This window comes from Amblyomma maculatum, chromosome 11 (genome assembly GCF_055883805.1).
Source record: "Amblyomma maculatum isolate TAMU_Amacu chromosome 11, ASM5588380v1, whole genome shotgun sequence".
Classification (NCBI taxonomy): domain Eukaryota; kingdom Metazoa; phylum Arthropoda; class Arachnida; order Ixodida; family Ixodidae; genus Amblyomma; species Amblyomma maculatum.
The window spans coordinates 5,352,235-5,370,521 of NC_139354.1; positions in this window are offsets into that span (position 1 = coordinate 5,352,235).

Consider the following 18,287-nt stretch of genomic DNA (forward strand, 5'->3'; position numbering starts at 1 on the left):
CAGGTTGGGATTTCATCTGGGCCTTTTGGCTTGTTACTAAGTCCTTAATATACCTATGGACCTTGTCTCCGACATTTAGGCTGCTGAGGCCTTCCATGATAGCCTTATGTTCGACCTCGTCAAACGCATTCTCAAGGCCTGGTCGTAAGATAATTTTCGTGTCCTTCGATTGCAAGTCTGTGATGGCGTATTAACGCGAAAGCGTTAAGAGCCTCGCGTCGCAGAAAAGTTGGTGTCGTCGTCGGCGGCCGCTGACCCGCGTCGTCCGGCGTTGGCCGTGACAGCAGCAGTTGGCAGCTGTGTGATGCGGACGCGTGTTCCATCGCTCCTGCGATTGCACGTGGCTACCGGAAACGAACGGACTGACGACAGCGGGAGCTTCCGAAGCGTCAAATAGATGAGTTCTTTTATTAACTTTATTTCGTTTTCAGCTAGTTAGGTTAGGTGCAGCCTAAAGAATAGATTTTAGCTCTTTGTCCTAGCGGCCTGGTTTTTCTTGCCGGCAGCTAGGTTTTCTCGGCGTTCATTCTTCAACTATTTTGTTTAGATAGATACTTTTTTTTCTAGGCTATTGGCATTCGCAGAATTGATTTTAACGCGTGTTTGCTAGTCGTTTCTTGTCTCTTCTTTCGGCAGTTGGTATATTCTGAGAATTCGTAATAGAAATAGTTCAGTCGATACATGCTTAAGATGTGCAATCAAAAGAAAGTAAAGTGTACTCAGTGTGAGGTGCAGGTTAATCTCAAGGAAGCGCGTTTTGACTCTGTGGATGAAGCGGAAGGCAGCGACGTTTTGTGTCGGTGTTGCGTGCCGAGTGCGCGCCTAGATAGATTTGATCGAGAAAGGGGCAGTTTAGTGTCTCGTGTGGATGATTTAGAAAATGAAGTACGTTTGTTAACGGCAGAAAACTAGAAACTGATGTCCACAGAGCAAGTGTGACAGATACTGCGCCTTTCCCTTCTTGTGAACCAACTAACCAATTGGACAGCTTCCTCAAATGAAAAAAAAAAGGCCGACTTTATCCTTGGAACCAACGAAGACGAACATAGTGCGGGCCACGTGGCTGGGACCAGCACTGGCATGGAAGGCGTAAGCAAAGTAAGTCAGGCGGATTTTGTCCTTGGAAACAACGAGGACGAACATTCCAGTGCGGGCAACGTGGCTGGGACCAGCACTGGCATGGAAGGCATAAGCAAAGTAGGTCAGGCGGATCCGAACCGACAGAGTTATTTAGAAGTAGCTACTATGTATGTATGTATGTATGTATAACTTTATTAGGGAGCCGGCAAACGACGGGTTAAAGCGTCGTGACGCTGGCCAAGCGTCTACCCGGGGTTAAGCCCTACTCTACACTACCAAATGAGGCCCGTTTGTGGTGGGTTGTGAGGCTTGTGCTTTTCGAGCGCACCCCGGGCCTGCTGGACGGCCCATAGTTGCATGTCCTTGTCTGTATTCTGCACAGCACTTTGAAGTTCCGGTGGGTATGTCCTGGATGCAGCTTCGGTCGGGAACCTGGCACAGTCCCACATGATGTGCCATTGGTCCGCCGGACCCACTTGACATACACTGCACATATCACTCGTGTAGATGTCTGGGTGGAGGACGTGTAGCACTGCCGGGGCTAGGAGTGACCCGATTTGCATTTGCCTTAGGATGACCGCCTCCTCCCGACTAAGTGCCGGGTGAGGCGGTGGCATTGTCCGTCGAGCTAGGCGGTAAAATTTTGTCACTTCCTCGTAACTGGTCATTCGGTCTTTTGTTTCGAACCACCATTCGGAACGGTCCTTCTCGGGGGCGCGGAAGGTAAGCGCTCGCGCCGCCGAATGGGCCGTCTCGTTGTGATTCGGTGAGGAAGCACAATCTCCCACGTGCGCCGGGAACCACTTGATGCGGATAGTGTTGCCGCGGTCTTGAAGCTGGAGCTTACTGATGGCGGCCGCCGGCGCGCACACTCGCCCCTTGGCAAAGTTGCGCACAGCGTTCCTCGAGTCGCTGAGCACGGTGCGACACTCGGCCTCCGAGATCGCCAGAGCGATGGCAACCTAGTCGGCGTCTGTGGCGTCCGTGCACCGCACGCTCGCTGCCGTTGTTTTGATGCCGGTAGCCGCCGCAACGGCCACTGCCACGAATCCTTCTCGCTTGTATTCCGCAGCGTCCACGAACCGGGCGTGCGGGTCCTGGGCGTGCTGCTCGACAAGGGCTTTGGCCCGCGCCTTCCGCCGTTCTTGGTTGTACTTGGGGTGCATGTTTTTCGGGATGGGGTCCACGTGGATGTGGGCCCACGCCTCATCGCTGATCTCGCACGATTGCCGACTGGGAGCTCGTGGATTGTAACCCAGGGACGTCAGTATACTGCGGCCTGTCTTAGTGGTAGAGAGGCGCTCCATTTGCGCCGTGAGCTGCGCCTCGGCTATTTCTTCTAAGGTATTATGGACGCCGAGCTGCAGGAGCCGAGCCGTACTCGTGGTCCCCATTAATCCCAGCGCCGTCTTGTAAACCCGTCTGATCAGCGTGTTTATCTTTGTCCGGTCAGTGGCCTGCCAGTTGAGGTAGGCCGCAACGTAGGCGATGTGACTGATCACGAACGACTGGACGAGGCGCAGAAGACTGTCTTCACGCATGCCTGCCCATCGTGTCGAGACTCGGTGTATGAGCCGGATAGCGTCCATTGCCTTGGTGGTAATCTTGTTGCTGGTCTCGTCATTGCGGCCGTTCTTGTTTAGTAGCAGGCCCAGGACCCTGATCTTGGGAACTTCGGGGATGCGCTGCGCCGATGCAGCCACGATCTTTATGTGATCGCACTCCCGGGGGGGGGGGGGGGGGGGGGGGGAGCGCGTTTCCGTCCCCGTTGTAATGGTGTGAGGCCGAACAGCTCGGATTTGGCGGGCGAGCACACTAGGCCTGTGCCGTTAAAGTGTTGCTCGATGGCAGTAACAGCCTCTTGGAGCTGCTGCTCAATGCTGGCGTCGGTGCCGCCTGCCGCCCACAAGGTAATGTCGTCGGCGTAGATCGTATATCGGACGCCGGTCCCCTCTACTGCTCTCGCTACCCCGATCATGACAAGGTTGAAGAGCAACGGCGAGATGACTGAACCTTGCGGGGTACCCGTGCTTCCGAGCTTGTGTTCGGGGAACTTAAGGTCTCCGGCGTGCAGTTCCACCGTGCGGTTGGTCAAGAAGTCTTGGATGTAATTGTAGCTCGCTACCCCCATGTTGTGTCTCGATACTTGTGCTAATATGGCTGAGTGTTTGACTTTGTCGAATGCGCTTTGTAAATCAAGTCCCAGAATTACTTTGCTGTCTTGTGTCTGGTTGTCGATTATTTCTTGTTTGAGTTGTAGCATGGCGTCTTGTGTGCTGAGTCTGCGCCTGAAGCCGATCATCGTATCCGGATATAGGCTTTCCTTTTCCAGGTACTCCTGCCACCGGTTGGCAAGCACGTGCTCAAGCACCTTGCCCACGCAGGACGTGAGCGAGATGGGACGCAAGTTGCCGATATCCGATGGCTTGCCCGGTTTCGGGATTAGGATTGTTCTTCTACTAAGAGACCGGAAAAAAAGGAAGAAGTAAGGAAAAATGAAAATCCTAGAGAGAAGGACACAGATAACCGAAAGCAGGAGCCAACAGTTGGGAGAGGAAGAGAGAAGGCCCAGGTGCTTATCGCCGGAGATTCTAACATGAGCAGGTGCAAGCGAGATATCTTGGAACGTGTAAAGGGTGATAAGTGAGTGTTAGCTGGAGCCTTCCCAGGGAGCACAATGAGGGCAGTGCTGAAAGAGCGTAAAAATAGGCTGTTGAAAAATTCCGCAGAGCGCAGCATGGTGATAGTAGCCGCTGGGCTAAACGATGTCCTAAATGGTGACGCTGCAGGAGTGGTGGAAAGTTTAGCCAAGGGAGTTGACGATATCAGGGAGATAGCGCCGCGCTCTCAACAAGTGCCACGGGGATTACCTGCGCTAGCACCACGTCGTCTGGGGAACCCAGTGCCGTCTGATAATCCTCGAGTTCTTGCAAGAACTCGTGGACTGACTTCACGTCCGTGTAGCCGGAAAAGGAGGGAACCTCTACATTTATCCGCGGACGCGAGACTGTCGCCGCAGCTGTGGCTTGGTTGGCGCTAGCCACCGAACCGAGCTGAAGGGTGAACGCCGACAACACTTCGTTCATCTGCCTCATCAGGGCGGCCGCATCGGTAACCTGCGCAGACTCTACCGCGTCCTTTACCTCACTTCCGGACGCACTGGCGTCCGAAGCGGCGGCCCTATCTGGCACGTCTTTTCTCGGAGGCATTGCACTCAACAACTAAGGCCGGCCGGGAGCCTACACGCGCACGACTACCACCTAGCCCGCATCAAGAGGCTAGTCACAAAGGCTAAACACTTCATAAAACTAACATATGCACAAAAAAATTAAAACACAAGCCGCCCGACACTAAAAAACACACACATAACCCAAAACAAAATTAAAACACTGTACAAACACTACTATACTACACTCCGTGTCATCTGCACACACGATAGCCCTAAACTCAAAATGGCGTCGCGCCTAACATACAAAGGACCGGCCCGTCGTGTTGCCGTGCGCTGCCACGTTGGCAGAAAAATCGTCCACATGGGTGCTAATTCAGCCCCAGTTGGGTGCCAGTTGTGGGCGATTCCTCTGCCCGAGGGATGCGCACGACAAACATTTTAGGAAAACGTAGCGCAAAGAAGACAAGGACAAAAAAAGAAGGAAACACACACGAGCGCCCAATTTAGCATTCTTGTGCAAACACACAGTGGGCCGTATGACAAACATCTTTAATCTCACAGGGATCGTCGAAGTCGGTGCTAGGTCGTCGTCCGGGGGGCTGCGGCCTGCAGGTCGCCTTCCGTGCAGAAGCTCCAGGCGCGAAGCAGGAACAAGGAGTCAGGGACCAAGAGAGGGCGAGACGGCAGCGCGTGCCTTCTTTTATAGCCCCCTCGCGCGGGACCGGCTATCCCCGAACGAGCGGGGAGAGGGAAACAGGCCGCGCGCAGGGAGCATTGGTATAGTGGCGCGGCCTTCGAATGCGCGGCGCGCACGGGCCTTACGGATACGTGGTGCAGGGCCCCACACACTCTCTTAGTGAAACGACACTTTCAACAAAATGCTCGCGAACAGGACGCACGACAAGATCAGCATGTTCAAATTGCATCCTCGTTTTCCATATTGAGTGCAGGCCCAGAAGCATAATCAAATCATATGGTATATACTGTGATGTTTCTATCGGCAAGAACCTTATTCCATATGGATCGAGTGGTAACTGTTTCTTAAGCGTGCGCTGTAAAACATCCCAGTGAAATATTGGGTCCCAGCAGTCAAGAAAAACATGCTCTATTGTTTCAGGTTTTTTGCTTAAAAAACAATTGGTAGTCTAGGGTATGGAGATGCCTTTGCTATGAAGCCATGTCTTAACGGGTAGCGTGTTAGTGTGCAATTTAAAGAAAAAGGTTTTGACTGAAGATATTACCGGAATTCTTTTAACTCTTTTAAGGACGTCTTGTCCGGGGCCTCCACGGTATGGCAAACGGTACAATGGCTGGGGAAGCATGATGTCAGTGAGGTCTCTATAGAGTTCCTTGGTGACATTGCACAGATATTTATGAGAGAAACACACATTTAACAACCTATAAGCAAGCATAACTTCACGCAGATATCCAGTCACGGCACCGCACATATTTTGACATGACGAAACCACGAACCCTGGAAGGAGTCTGCTGAGCCTGACTTGAATCACTGTCCGGTGAAATGGATTGTTTTGGTAGCGTAGATAAATAAAGCGCGATACAACCTGGCGCATAAATAAATGCACAAGCCCTAGTCCTCTCTTCTTGGCAGGAAGGAAAATATTGGTTCGACTTGTTCTCTCCCATGTCGAAGCCCAAATGAACACAGCAAAAACACGATTAATTTTTTGTACACTGATCCTCATGGCACCTAACACATTCATTACATACCAGATCTTAGATACAAGGAAGAGATTGCAGATTGTGGCTCGGGAAAACATCGACAATTGCCTTCCTTTCCACGCGTCAGCCTTTTATTTTGCAGACAACGCTTGGTTAGCCCAATATGGCTCTGGGTACTGCTTGATGCCTCCGCCACGCCAGCTAGATGGATTGAAATGGACAAATGCGCGTCTATTGATTGCGGTGTTGTCTCAGAAATGTCCCTTAGAGAAGTGTACTGGGGCGTATAGTAATAATTATGAGCATGTAAATTACAGAATTACAGAACACGCAGTTAAGCGAGTGGAAAATTAATTTTCCGCTCCACTTCCTCTTCGCTTGGCGTGCACATAGCGCCTTCATGCGTGTGGCGCACGGAATAAGACAGGACATGGCTTCCTAGATCTTCGTCGCGCCGGCTCGGATCGGCAACGATGTTGCCGACGAACTACGACTGCAACTTGAGGCCCGCGCGTTTCGGCAAGGTGGCTGGCAGCGCTTCTACGTCCCGGAAGAATTAATAAATAAAAATGAGTAAATTTGGACAAGTTAACCAGTGTTGTATCATGTGAACTACGTTTTTGTGTCACTCAAAAGCGCGACAAGCAAATGGGTAGACGGTGCGAATGGGGCGCGATAACGCTATCTCGTTCCATTCCTAAAGGCGAAGCTTAAAAGTACAGAACACTGGAATTTAGGTCTCGATTTTTTTTTTCGCCTCAGTGGAAAGATTGATGTCTAAAATTTTGATTCCATAATGATTTTGCTATAAACGCCGTAGAAAACGTTTACCGGGAATTTTTCGATCAATGCGTGCGCCCGTTTTTATGTAGTCCGATGCTGGAAACCATGATCAGCGACCGCGATGACTACTGGTGGTAAACGAAAAAGACGTACCGAAAACAAATATAACTTTCACTCGCCAGACAGTATTCATACATTTTTTTTGCGCAGAGTAACGTTCTTTCCAGTTTCGCACTCAATGCTGTTACGATATCGATACAATAACGCACGCCTTTGTCGACGAAAGTTTTAATGGGCAATGTCATTGCTTAATTCACAAAATTGCAAACACTGTGGCGCCATCTAGTGGCAAAACCTGAAAGCATACCTCTCGCGTTGCGAAAGCAGGGGTGGTTTTTATTTAAGGACGCACTGGAGAGAGCGCTAAATATTATACATTATGGCAAGCACTCCTCGAAGACAAAGGGACAATGTGCAGTTACGATAATGAGTGATATTTTGCTGACATATAGTCACGTGGGGGGCTACACTGAAAGTACTAGGGTTTCTCTGCTAGAAAGCGCCTCGGTTGTTTTTATGCAATCTTCAATGGCAAATTAAAATTGTAAAGCCTCTTTTCTTTGATATTGTAGTGCTCGATCTGTACTATATGAGGCAAGGTCTTTTTATATCACCATAATCTCATGACATATTTTGGCCAGTGTTCGGTCCCTTTAAGCGCCCTCCAAATTTTTTTAGTTGTAGCGTTATGTCCATAGTGCTGCAGGCAAGGTTTGAAACGTAAAGTTTTTCTATTCAGTCAGGCATCCGCGCGCTGCATTACCCATCAGCAGGTGGCGTACGTAACTACATATCACGCGACTTTCTTTCTCGCCTGTGCTGCGGTAGTTCACGCTACTGCTTACTGCTCCACAGAAGGCCTTCAAGCGAAGGCCACGTGACACGAGTGAAATGCGTAAATTGGTTCGTTCGTAAATTGGTTCAGCGATTCAGCGGGCAAAGCCTTTGGCGTTGGCCGAAGACGCGCGATCTTTGAAACGTGGCTGTGGCGACCAATTTTTGCTGAGCCACAGCATCTTTAATGTACCCAGAACTGCGGCGCAACTACACAAATACGTAGAGAGAAACATAACACAGGCGTATACTACTGACTGTAATATAAAACTGAACACGCACTTCCCCCTCAACACTCAGCCTTAACTTCCTCTTCTACTTCCAAGTACATCACACTCGTACACCTCATCTTTCCCAAGCAGATGTCCAGCCAACAATGAACGCTAGCAGCACAATCTTGGAATGAAAGTAGTTAGGGATAAGCGTAGATGGAGAATACCTCAGTAATCTGCGATTTGCTGATGACGCCATGCTAAGTAACTCGGGGGATGAATTGCAAAGAATGATTGATGACCAAGACAGGAAAAGTAAAAAGGTTGGCTTGAAAATCAATATGCACAAGACAGGTAATGTTCAATAGCCTAGGGAAGAAACAGCAGTTTACGTTAGGTAGCGATCGAAGCACTGGAAGTAGTAGGCGAATATGTCTATTTGGGGCAGGTAGTAACCGCAGATCCGGGCTATGAAAGGGAAATAACAAGGAGAATAAGACTGGGATGGAGCGCATTTGGCAAACACTCCCAGATTATGACTAGCAGTTTACCGGTATCGCTCAAGAGGAAAGTATACAACAGTTGCATCTTACCTGTACTTACCTGTGTGGCTGAAACATGGAAGCTAACGAAGAGGGTTCTGCTTAAGTTGAGGACAACACAGATGGCTACGGAAAGAAAGATGATAGGGATAACGTTAAGAGATGTGAAACGTGCAGAGCGGGTCAGAGAAATAACTCAAGTCAATGACATTCTAGTGAAAATCAAAAGAAGAAATGGGCATGGGCAGGACATGTAGCGCGAAGAAAGGTTGGTTGGTTTGTGGGGTTTAACGTCCCAAAGCGACTCAGGCTATGAGAGACGCCGTAGTGGAGGACTCCGGAAATTTCGACCACCTGGGGTTCTTTAACGTGCACTGACATCGCACAGCACACGGGCGCCTTACTTTTCGCCTCCATCGAAAAGCGGCCGCCGAGGCCGGGATTCGATCCCGCGTCCTTGGGAACAGTAGTCGAGCGCTGTAACCACTGCGCCACCCCGGCGGGGCGCGAAGAAAGGATAACTGATGGTCGCATAGGGCAACAAACTGGGTCCAAGGGAAGGAAAGCGTAGCAGGGGGCGACAGAAAATTAGGTGGGCGTTTGAGGTTAAGTTCACAGGGGTCAAGTGGATGCAGCTAGCACAGGACCTGATTAATTGGAGGAATATGGAACCTTCGGAATGGACGAACCTTCACCCTGCAGTGGATGATGATGATACCAGTTCATAATAACATCATCTAAGCATGACAGCCACAACTTCCGCCACATAGACACAAACTAGAAAAACCACCACACCTCTGTAGCTGTCACGTAAAACGTTCACGTTCACTCCAACATTTAAACAAGTCCGGCACATCAAGGCAACCCTTCATTCAAACACTGGAAACCGTGGCCAATCTGACCAGCATCAGTTCATTACGTACCACCATGGCTTTCTTCTTCACAGGCACAAAATCTTTCTTAAATACCTGGGTCACCTTCTCTTCATACAGGCCAATCTCCCGAAACGTCCGCAATACGACATCAAGTCCATCAAAAAAGCGCCTCTAATGAACACAAATCCCTCGCAACAACTCAGGATCATTCCTCAAGAAAGGAAAATTATCTTCTGCGTAAAGACAGTGAGGCTTCACTCACACATGTGCTATCTTTCTTTTGTATCCAAAACGCCTCTAAAAATTTCCCGGGCAATCTTGTCCCGACTCTTACCTAAAATCCTCAGCCTACTCAGAAATGGCTCACACTTGCACTTTTGACAATGAAGGGATAAATTTCACCCCTTCCTATTCTCTAGAGATTTCTCATGCTCCCTTGTTCTATAATTAATACACCTCCCAATCTGGCCTATGTATACTTTTTCACACGTCAGTGGAATCTCATAAACCACTCCTACCTCACAGTCTACAAAACGCTTGACATGCCTCTTATCATATCGTGCCTTCTTACTCTTCCCTATTCTTGCACACAAACCACCTTTGGCGCAGAAAATTCACAACCGGAACATCGTATGCCTACCTGTCACCTCCTTCAGGCAATGCGCCACTCTTTGTTTTAGGAGTTAACGTGAACGTTTTACGTAGCAGCTCCAGAGGGGCGGTGGTTTTTCTATGTGGTGGCTGTCATGCTTGGATGATGTGAGGGATGGTTTGGGATTATTGTGCTGCTAACATTCATTGTTGGCTAGACATATGCTTGGGAAAGAAGAAGTGTGTGGGTGTGATGTACTTGGGAGTAGAAGAGAGAGTTGTGGCTGGGTGTTGAAAAGGAAGTACGTGTTCAGTTTTATATTACAGATGGTAGTGTACGCTTGTGGTGTGTTTCTATCCACTTGCTTGTGTACAGTGCGCCACACTTCTGGGTACTATGCAACACCAAGTCGCCTCTCAAGCTGTTACTCTGAGCATCTTTAATGCTCTATATAGGATATACAACTTAAAAAGACAGAAAGGCGGTTGTTATAACTCTAGGCCATGGTGCACGGTGTGTATATTGTAACTGTATTGTATTGCATTACTTTTGTGTATTACTCTGTATTGTGTATTGTGTATTAATTGTGTATTACTCTGCTGAAGACTAAACTAAATCGGTGTTTGGAATTTGACCGTAGCAAAGTAGGCAGAAGGTGCGACGGGTGCGATGAAATGGAAGAGGGCATAAACCTTTCCAAGACATGGGGCCTGCTACGCCCCCTACTATAACTCCAAAACCCAATCGGGCATCAGATCGCCTAAAGCTAGACACGCGCAAAAAGGCACAGACGCAGAATTCGTGGAAAAAATTGAAGTGAATGTACATTGGAGACACCATCTCCTCCACCCTCCCGGTGTACACGGGAGCGCGAACGAGATACTCGAAGCTCCTGTTGGTGTGGCAGTGTTCAAGGTCGACGCACGCAGCTATCTATCCTGACGTAACTAAGGCAGCGATCTTATCTATGATAAAAAGCTATTGCTCACTCCTCTCTCCAGAGAAGGGCTGAGCACTTGGTAATTCCTCTAATCTAATATTTTGAAGGAGGATGATCCAGGTGGTTATACATGGCTTGTGTTTCAGCGAAGCCCGCGAGTAATTTTTAAAACTGGGCTTTTAAACTTTTAAGATTGGTTTTGAAAGATTCACGTGCGATTTTTTCGGTTACGACGTACGCGGCGGCTCTGTCAGCCAAGGAACTTCGCAATTTTACACAAAACTCTGCCAGTGGAGTTTGATGGAGGCTCGGTTTGTCAGTGTTAGATGAAGTCACGAGTCTTCTCAATTACCATTCTACCACCCGCTTGCATTAAATGGCCACCACACCTTGCTGTACTGAAGCAGGCCGCAAGGATGTTGCAAGAAAGTTCTCTCTGGCTTTTTAGCCGGTACGAGAATGCACATTTCTTTCCCACAGCCTACGATCTGCATCATCCGCGTGCTTGCGACGACTGCAACGGTACACTAGCCACCCCAGCTCCGCTCCCAGTCACGACTTTCCATTTAAATCAATTCCTCGCCGCGATGCCAAGCGCGGCGCTGTGATCGCTATGTGCACCGTCGGAAGACCATTAAACAAACGGACAAACATCACCCTCGTCGTTGCTGAATGACCTGGAACTTCCCGTGCGGGCGGAGGAATCACTTTCGCGCACACACCAACAACATAAGCAACGTCCACATAAAACGCTGATCGTGCCTCCGATGCTCGAAATCGCTCCTGCTTTATAAGGTGGGGTGGGCGAAGGAGGAGGGATATATGCTCCCCCCATTGATTCGAAGCCTGCTTAGGAGACGCGTACCATAAACACACGACATCTCTAAGATGTAATTTGCCTTTCTTCTGATATACCCACGGTGGACTCGCTCCGCTGATCTCGAGATACAGGCGCACGTACAGGCGTATGCGTTGTCGTGCGGTTGCCACGATACGTGCCTGTCCGGTGTATTCACCCCAGGGCGCTCACGGCACCCATGGCGCGGTTCTCATGAATGAATGCTGCGCAAACTCGTGTGTGTACGCATCGTTCTTACGCAGTTGTAGCGTAGTCGTAGTCGTGAGCACGCTTCGTGTTTCAGGTTAAGTGGACACCCATGTGGACCCACCCGTGGCGAAACAGTCAGTGGTCTATACAAAAAGGAAGGATGTATTTGAGGCTGCGTTTACTCTATCATATGTGCGGCCATTAGATGGATCCTCCCACAGCGCTCTACTCACGATCCCCGAATCCCCCGTCTTCGCTTTGCTAAATGCCCATTTTATTTCACTCGTACGCGATATCGACAAACCGCGATTGAGTGCTGCGACTCGCTTTCTGCTCTTCCCATTAAGCGATTGAAGGAACTCATCGGGCAGGGGTACCGGGGGCAGGGAGTTGTGAAATTGTACCTGATGCTTATTAGAGTAATGAACTGGGCGGAACGGTTGGATGCTGCGACCACCCAAATAGCCAAAGGTGCATGTCTCTGCAGGGTACAGCCGCAGGGAGCTGACACTGGTTCTCGGTGTTTAGCAGTTGATTACTCGCAAGTTTTTTCGTACATCCATATGGCCATACAGATTTTGCGGTGTTCTACATCCATATAAATAGTGATTGCGGAGTTAACGGCCTAAATATATCCGTATTTTGTAACCAAATATCCTACCCAGTCGAAAAAAAACAGAAAACTTTCTGCTGTTACGACATAATTTCTGTGCTGTTTTTTACAGAAAACTTGTTGGTGACAATAAAACTTTATGTTGTAGCATTACAGCTTTCTGTAGTTACGACAGAAAAGTACCACAGAACTACAGAAAACAGAAAACTAACGCAGAACTACTGAACTACAAAAAACTATTACAGACCTACAGGAAAATTTGATGTTTACGACAGAACTACAGAATATTCTGTCGTATTTTTGGCGTGGTTCTGTAGTTTTTTTCGACTGGGTAGCTTTATAATTATCCGGGTAACAAGCTATGTATTGCCGCGAAACCTTAAAAACTGTATTTGTTGTTTTTTTAGCAGCCGCTATCATGCGGCCGTATAACTATGATCCTGGCACACATATCAATTCTTTATTCTTTGTTTGTTAATGATCGATGTCCCGAGACGCACCTTTATCAGTTTTTTTGTCGCACAAGATGCGCCGAGATCTGTCTCGGAGATTCTGACCACTCGCGTATGTTTCTACAATGTTCCAGGTTGTGCTAGTAACAGTTTGCGACGTTATCTAGATGGTTCTGAGCAGCTTTTAAATTGAACGTTGACGAGTGCGACGAGCATTCTTTGTTCGACGACTGCCGAGCACGATTATTGCTATCGCCTCCAGCGAATCGCTTAGTTATTTTGCGGGTGCAAGTCAGCCCAGTAAAGAGTTTCTTCAGTACAATCGCAGACTCTTCATTTCTGTCATCGACCCTGTCACCACCACGTGACAATATATGAACGAAGAAGAGACATGTCAGTTGCGCTGTTGCCCAATATATCACCAACCTACCTGTCTAGCCATATTGCTAAACTCTCGTTTTGTCCTCAACCGCAACAGACATTCAAATTGCAGCCATCAAAAGCGCGCAACTACTAACAACAGGGAAAACCGGGCACTGCCTTTCGTACCACCGTGGCTTCGGTAGCCTTGGAACTATACTAAACAAGCTTCGCGCAAATAAGCTACTGATTTTAAAGCTCGTTTTGTACAGCAATATGGCGGTACAACAAATGGAAGCGCTTCTCGTTCATAGACCAAATTAATTTTTACTACTGCAGCCTAGAACTTGAAGACGCAATATGATGGTTCTTTTAAGAAACAACTACCAGTTAAATGAAAAAAAGAAAGAAAGAAAACGAAAAGTTTACTTCTTAGTGAACCTCAGAGAGTTGCATGCATATCAGGCCTTCTTTCCGACTGATTTGGCATGGAAATCATTCGAATCGCATTATACGTATTTGCAGGTTGCTGGAGGACCCTGTGGTAATAAGAGATTATTTGCTCATTAGCTTCCAACATCTGAGCGCAGTATCGTACGTCTACTAAAGGAGTGATAAACATCTTTTGCAGAAGTTTCGCACTTGATGAAAACTTTGCCTTGGTCCGAGGAAGTCTCTCTACCAACTGAAATAATCACGATGGTAAACATGATGATAAGGGATTGCGAATTGATTAGCTGATGGTTTCTGTCCAAAGTGCATAGCGGAAGGTGGAGTAGATATGTAATGAAGGAGCGATTCTCCATTTTCGTCCACCCAAGCGCAGCCACAGGAATGAAACCTATACAGCTTCCGCAGAAGCCTCGTAGCTGGAGGAACATTTATTGTCGAAGGAACAATAAATACCCCGGGCCAGAACAGAGCTTTAACTACGGAGTTTCTTTGAGAGATAGAGCTGTCCTTTATCATAGCATGGTTGATCTTCACTGGGTGGTAAAAGTACATTTACTCCCTATTCTCCATCTTGGACGATTGCCTTAAACGGTGAACTATACAGAACCCTATGGTAGCGGTCGGCAATTCTGCCGCTCTCCCGTTTCGTCTCCTCCCACTATCGTTCTCGTCAGGGGTTTCCCGTAATGCATCGTCGTGCCTTCGCATCGCCCGCGTACATCCTTCCGCTATAAACCACACCGTAGCCTCAAAGTTTCCCACCGCCTTCACGGCATCGACCTAATGGGGGCTGCCCGTCTATCAAACGCTGTATGCGCGCTGCTGTTCTTGGCCTCCCCGCGGGCTCATTTCCAATTTTCCACTCGGTCTGACGCGCGCGCACGCTGAAGTGGAAAATGTCTGTGGCAATCTCCCCTCCCCGTTACATGGGGGAAAGGAACAAGAGAAAAGGAGGAAGACGGAAACAACGGAAGAAACATCGCATGTAGAGAACGAAAGAAATAAAGGAAAGGAAAATAATATTTCCTGCCTTTTAGGCTTTCTGGCTCGAGAACAAACGTTTTGTGAATCGGGGAATGAAAACAGAAACAAATACATGGGCAAAGGAAGGCAAAAAATGAGGCTAAAATTGGTTGCCTCTATCCTGCGCCCTAACGAGCGGCTGGTGAAGAACGGTAAGCACGGGCAGGCCAAGCCTCCGACCAGGTAACCGAATGTAAGCGGAGCGAGGTGGTGGTGTTGTTTCCAATCTGCTTATCACTTATTCCTTCCTTCGTTTCTCTCTTCTTCTTATTTTATTCTTTTCGATAACATCCGCTCTTCAGTTACTACACGTTATCAGGGGGGTTCAAGTCAACAGAGATGCTGTAATTGGGATGCAAAAATACAAAAGCAAAATGAAAAAAAAAAAAAAAAACAATCAGCGTGCACTAAGACACAAAAAAGCACAAGAACGAACCCACCAAGCGCTGTTGCTGTGTTCTTTTCTTATGCTCTTTTTTGTGTCTTAATGCTCTGTTCATTTTTCTTTTTTTTTCGTTATGAATATTCAAGAACTATAGCTTAAACACCCGCTTTGATAAACTAAGCAAATTGGAGAGCGGGAGTGTCTCTTTTAGATGTCTTGGGAGCCCTACAAGAAGGGAAGGCTCACGGAGACCAATATTTGGAATGTACAACATTTCAGCCGAAGACACTGTAATTTGTTTCATATCATGTTCATTTATTATATTCCGTTCTCTTCGAATGTCCTGCGCCTAACAACTTAAATTCATCTCTTGCTCTTTGCAAAGTGATGCCACTCTGTAGTGCGAGACAAGAGAAGCAAAAAAAAAAAAAAGATAGGAGATCGACCGGAAGTTGATTAAATTTGTAACCGAGCGCTGGAAAATGTGCGAAGATAACTAAATTTTGTTGTTGTAAGCGACGGAGGACAGGAGCTTCTCCATACGCAAGTCTAAATAAAAAAGTTCTACTTTCTCTCTCTCTCTCTCTGGAAGTGCAAAACGTTGCAGACAGGAGGCGAAAAAACGAAACAACCAGGTAGGCGATAAGCTTCCCTGCCAGCGCATAAACTCCGGCAAGAATCATTTTCGGAGCCCCATCACTATGCCTTCCCTCATAACCGGTGTAGATTTAGGAAATTGAACCCTACAAACGGAACCTGGCTACACGTATAAAGTATACCTTGTTTTCTTTACATAAAATGTGAGTATAGTTTCCTCACAAAAGCGTTAATTATCCGTAATAATATTGCCACGTGTCTCAGTGCGACCGAGGAAGAGGACGAAGTAGTACGGTGTAGTGTGGTGCCACATATTGACCTCATCTTCTGCCGGATTTATTGGCAAGCGCTTATTCCCGCCGCCTTCTCTGGGGCTGTTCATGAGAGACGCGCAGATATTAGATACAAAGAAAACATAGATGAAGTAGAAGACATGGTGAGACGTGTAAGGAGAAAAGAAGGATCATGACGCACATCCCGGGGAAACGCAAGGATGGGCTCTGCGTGGCCTCGCGAATTTTCTGACACGTGAAGAAAGAAGCCATTGGCAGGATCTCTCAGGTTGAGAAGTGGGCCATGCATGGTCGCTAGCAAGGGAGAGTTTTTCCATGGCTGGCGTTTTTCACCTTCTAACGCGGACAATGGGAAAATTGCGGCGTGATAGGGCGTATCAAGTCCCCCGCTATGATTAAGTGCGGTTAGGCTACAACTAGCATGGCGCGGCGATGCCTCCATTCTAAGAACGCTGCCTCCAATGCTCTTCAAAGGCAGCCATCCAGTCACCGCTTTCTACCAGTGGCGTTGCAGTTCATCCTCTCTAGCGTGAAATCACAGGTGAGAGCAAGTTTTTGCGAAAGGGATTAACCGGGACTTTATGACAATCGGTCATGGCAGCATCTGTGTGTCCCCTATCCTTCTCGGTCCTGTTCGCTTGCTCACTTGAACAGTTAGGAATTTCTTTCGAACTGACGTAAAATCAAGTTTAGTCGAATATTATTACTGAAATAATCTCTATCTTAATGGGCACCGATCATTAAGGCTGTAACACATACCTTATATTTTCTTTGCTTTGAAGGCTTCTGACTTTATTCGTGTGCAGTCAACCGTAAACAATTCGAACTAAGAATGCAGCGAAAATTTGTTTTGTTTCAATTTTAAGAAGTTGCCAATAAGCACGTTCTACTTTTTTTTTTTTTTAACTTACCCCTGGCATTAGCGGGACTAAAGCGTTAGGTCATATAAACCGGGAGATCGAATAAGCGAGTTCGATATAACGAAACTACACGTAAACCTCTTACTATACCTGTTCGTGCCTGGTTATATTGTACCGGAGTGTGTTATCCCATTTAGATATATCATTGAATCTCTCCACGTTCGCGCGATACATACAGACGACTAATGTGTGGTTTATTTCGGGTTCCCGACTCCAAGGCGGTTAACATGGCTCCCTCTCCTCCTCCCTCTCTTCTGGAACTGCCGCCACGATCTCCGGTCTACGCCGAGTTAACCCCGGATGAACGTGACCCCCGGTCGCGCGGTCGATTGCCCTTTGATCGGAGCCGCGGATGAAAGGAAGCCGCCGGTGTTCTCTCGGCACATATAGCGCGCGTGTGTCGGCGCGTACATGCATTGACCGCCGCGCTGTTGAGGGGGCGTCAAAAGGAGCGCTTGCACAAGCCTGCTAGGTGAACACACCACCCCTCGATAATTGTAATACGCTGTGGAGCCGGTGGATTTAGAGTTTGAGTGCGAAGTTGAGGTGGGCCACGGGTGCCACGGGGGTTTGTCCCGCACAGAGTAGAGGAAACTTCTGAAATGATAAGACACCATAATTTGTATGTACTTTATTTTACAAAAAAATAAAAAATAAAAATCGCTACCACTTAGTAATAGAAAAGAAGGGAATTTTTCTCGGCTTAAAAGGAAACATGAAATGGAGGGGGAGCGATCAATGAAGCATATTCATCGTGGAAAAGCCAAAACTATGAGCACCATGAGCTTGAAATTCGACTAAGGAGCCCCGCGAACAGTGGAACGGGTAATATATGGAGTGCTAGCACAGCGGAGTTCTAGCACTCGAGCGCTGCGCCCGAGGCGATTTGATTCTGTCCGCGGCGGCCGCTTTTCTATGGAGACGAAAAGCGAGGCATTCGTGTGCTGTGGGATGTCAGTGCACGTTAAAGAACCCCAGGTGGTCGAATGTTTCGCAGCCCTCCACTGCGGCGTTCCTTATAGACGCTTTCCGACGTACTTGCCCCCCCCCCCCCCCCCCCCCCCCCCCCTTAAAAAAAAAAGAAATACTGGAAAATTCAGAAAGTGCCGAAAGGTTGTGGAGGTGCTGGGTATGATCCCAGTACCTCTCGCATGCTAAGCGAGCGCCCTACCATCTTAGCTACACCCCCTTTCCTTCGTTTCCTAATTTATTATCAGATTTTACACATAAAGAACATTGCTCCACACGCACGCACGCACGCACACACACACACACACACACACACACACACACACACACACACACACACACACACACACACACACACACACACACACACACGCACGCACGCACACATACACACACACACACACGCA